The sequence below is a fragment of the Atta cephalotes genome, assembly GCF_000143395.1.
Source record: "Atta cephalotes unplaced genomic scaffold scaffold00001, whole genome shotgun sequence".
In the NCBI taxonomy this organism is placed as follows: domain Eukaryota; kingdom Metazoa; phylum Arthropoda; class Insecta; order Hymenoptera; family Formicidae; genus Atta; species Atta cephalotes.
In genome coordinates, this window is record NW_012130065.1 from 10896334 (window position 1) to 10900016 (window position 3683).

A 3683-nucleotide genomic window follows, 5' to 3' on the forward strand; every position below is an offset into this window, starting at 1 on the left:
AAATGATATCATTATGACTTCTGTCTTGGCCAAGTAAAAGTCGGAACATAAGTTGAATGTAATGAGAGAATAACAAAAACGTAAATGGAACTTTTATAAGAAGCGAATATTGAAACAACAAAATATAAACACCTTTTTTATATTTCGTTAGTTCAAGTGGCAGCACTGACATTTGTATAATACATAAGAAAATATCAATTAAAAATTCTTAATTTCTTTCTTTTCCAATGAAATAAAAGATTCTTGGTTAATTTTCTTATATTTTATATGTGACAAGAAGCTCTTATCCTTACATTCGATTTAGGATCATTACACAAAAAATGATATAAATTACATAACTATAGCATATATAATTATAGCATATATAAGCTGGCTGCTGACCAATAAACATCCGACATAAAAACGTCATATTGATTTACATAAAATACTCATTAATACAGCTTTATGCTATGGTTATACAGCTTATGTCATTTTGTATATCACAGCCCTTATACTTCGATTTTTATTTTCATCAAGGTTCTACCTGAATATCATTTCACATCCATGTTTCTTTTAGGATTTATAATGTACTTATGAACAAAACCTAGAAATCTTACTCTGTTCACGTTACGACGAATGTAGATCCAAATTAAATGATCCGAGGGAATTTGGCCTCTTTATCGAAGATCGAATCATCAGATGGGATACAGCATAACAATGAGGAAAATGCGAAACATTCACAAAGTCACTCCGTGATTTGCACGAATCATTTTATCTTTAGAAGTGTTGAAATGACACCTCGTTTAATAAAACGTTTAAATTGATGAAATAATTATCGGGTAATTTCGATCGTTCTTCTCTAATTAGCGACTTGATACTCATTGAACTTCGAGTGCACAGCGATACCAATTGACACCTCGCGTTTAATTCGCGCACGTGAATCAAGTGTGCGATCAGTTGCGATAAGTTGACGCCGATTGCGAAGCACCGGCCGCGAGTGCGCTTATATAACATTTTTATCGTTTTGCCGGAACATTCAAAACAGGCCTCGCGACAGCTTGTCGCCTCCACAAGAATCATTCCATCGTTGACCGTCGAGGTCAAGAGTAGCCTTTGAAATTCCCGATTTAAGTCTATTCCGATCATGACTGTGATATTATAATTAAAAGTAAAACTCATTGTCAATCGCAAAGGATTGAAAAACAGCTCGCATATGTGTATCAAGACAAATTTCTTTTTATGTTTCATTGTCGATAGGGCTTTTCAGTGACTTTTTTATTCGCGCGAAGGACTCGGTATTTTAAAAAGCTCTTCTTTATCGCGATGATACCACGCCCGAGGCCGCGATCTTATCGCGATCGAGCATACGTGAGGAAATCAAATGTCCCATGATACCGCAATAACACTGTCAGCATGTTTATAAATCTGTATGAAGGCCCGGTATTCCTCTCGAGGTCTAACTTGTCCATAGGAATGCGTTGAATGTCGATTGAAAACGGTCGGACTGAGACATAAACTCAAAACAATGAACAAGAATGGATGCCACATTATAAATCCGTTTTGAGTTTGAATACATCGATTACTCTTTGAAAGAGAGATAGGTATAGATATATAGATAATTTAATTTATTACGTGCTTTAGGAAAATATTCTTTCAAGAGTTGAAATAAAACTCAATAAACCATATATAAATGTTGTTACATTAGGTATAGCTAGAGCAACAGTTTTACAATGAATTAAAAAATAGAAATAAAAAAGAAATATATATATTTTATACATCTCTAGAAGATGTTTGTATATCGAAAAACATGAAGAAAGTCTATGTCAAAGGTCTATGTCGCGTAATTTAATTAAATTACGCGAGCAGAACAAAAAGAAAGAGAGAGTAGGAGAATATAAAATAGAATTATTTATTAGGCGTTCTAAGATTATGGATATATTCATAGTCGGTTCTTATTTTAAGACTGTCTTAATTAAGTCTTAAGTCTTAAGAGAGTCGCTAATGCAGCCCTCTGATTGATTCACCTGAAGACAGAACTTAAAATCTTAATTTTTGAATTGTTGAATGAACAAAAATTGACTATGAATATTGACCTATTGTCTCCTCATCAAGTGCCAAGCATAACATAATTAGGAGAGAAAGAAAGAGAATACATACAGTTAAGAGAAAAAGAAAGAGAGATAAATAAGGATCTCATATAGAAAGAATATTTTACTTACTCGAAGATTTGAAAGAGATTCAGTTTTCTAGGTAATCACTCAATTGCACACAAATTCCTCGAGTTAAATTCTTCCTCCTTACAAATATAATAATCTTCTAATAATATTTTTTTAACATGATCGATAGTGATCCACACAAAATCTATTTTTGTGAAAATGCACGAGACACAATCGCAGCGCGCAAAATCACAATCGTGTCCCAAGCACGACACGGAGATTAGTGCGATGGCATGACGGCCGGGGATCATTTTAACTAGGAAATCGTTCTCGCCTTACAGGATGCCGATGCGTCAATATTGACATATTTCTTACGAAACGTAAGAAAACCTGGCTTTCGCCCGTCTATCTCCGATCCTTCTGTATCTGAAGAATGCCGAAAAATCCCCACAGATATATACTCCCGACGGATAAATTCTTCTCTTACACTTTTTAGGATATTTTAAATGTATCTCTATGATTATATTAAATATAATTAAATGTGCAGTCTCTTAAAAAATATCTCAGAAATATTTCAACTAAAAAGTGAAACATTTCATAAAAATTGCGAAATGTTTGCAACGATTCTTGCACATAAAATCTTGTTGAAAGGTTGATGAAATATTAAGTGTGGGAAAAAATTCGTGGCGGTTTTTTTAATGCCATCTAATGGGAAAAACGCCACGAACTTTTTCCCACATCTAATATTATAGAAAGAATCTGCAATCTTTTTAAAGTATTACCAAAAAGGAAACTGCATTTTATTTTGGGAACTGCTGATTCCATTGCGATAACAAAATGATCCTAGATACATGTTACTTTTGTATTTTAAATTGTGACAAATCGACTTCAATATTATGTATTTCGCAATTTATAATATATAATTTAGTTAATTAATTAATGTTTTCGCAATTAATGTTTTCAGAAGCACTGAAAATATCAGTTGAAACATATACGGATTAATACACGAATTTTGAATAAACAATAATTTTGCGTACCAACAATCGCGTAGGCTCTTAATTGACTATTTTTTTTTCCTCTTTTAGTTGAATTATTAAAAAGGTTTCAGCTATTTCTAGTATTACAAAAATGATAACTTAAATATATACTTGATTGATACTTAAATAATATTTAAATTTATTATGTCGACATAAATATAAATATTGTTTAAGAGAAAGAGTATCAATTAAACATATATTTAAATATCATTTCTAAAGTACTTAAAATTTATTAAGAAATTTTTTGTAATCTGTTTACAAATTACAAAACTTATTATAAACTTAAAGTATTTCTCAAAAATAGCGATTGTATCGTCAATTATTTTGATTAATTAATTATTAGGTGTACAACTTTGCTTCCGTCGTTTTTTTTCCGAAATTCGAGGCTTTATTGTAAAAAACTGGTTATACATTTATGATTCAAAGTATTGTCCATCGCTGGCCACTACTTTCTCCCATCTTTCGGGTAGCGTACGAATCCCGCGTCGAAAAAACTGGTCATCTTTTGAGG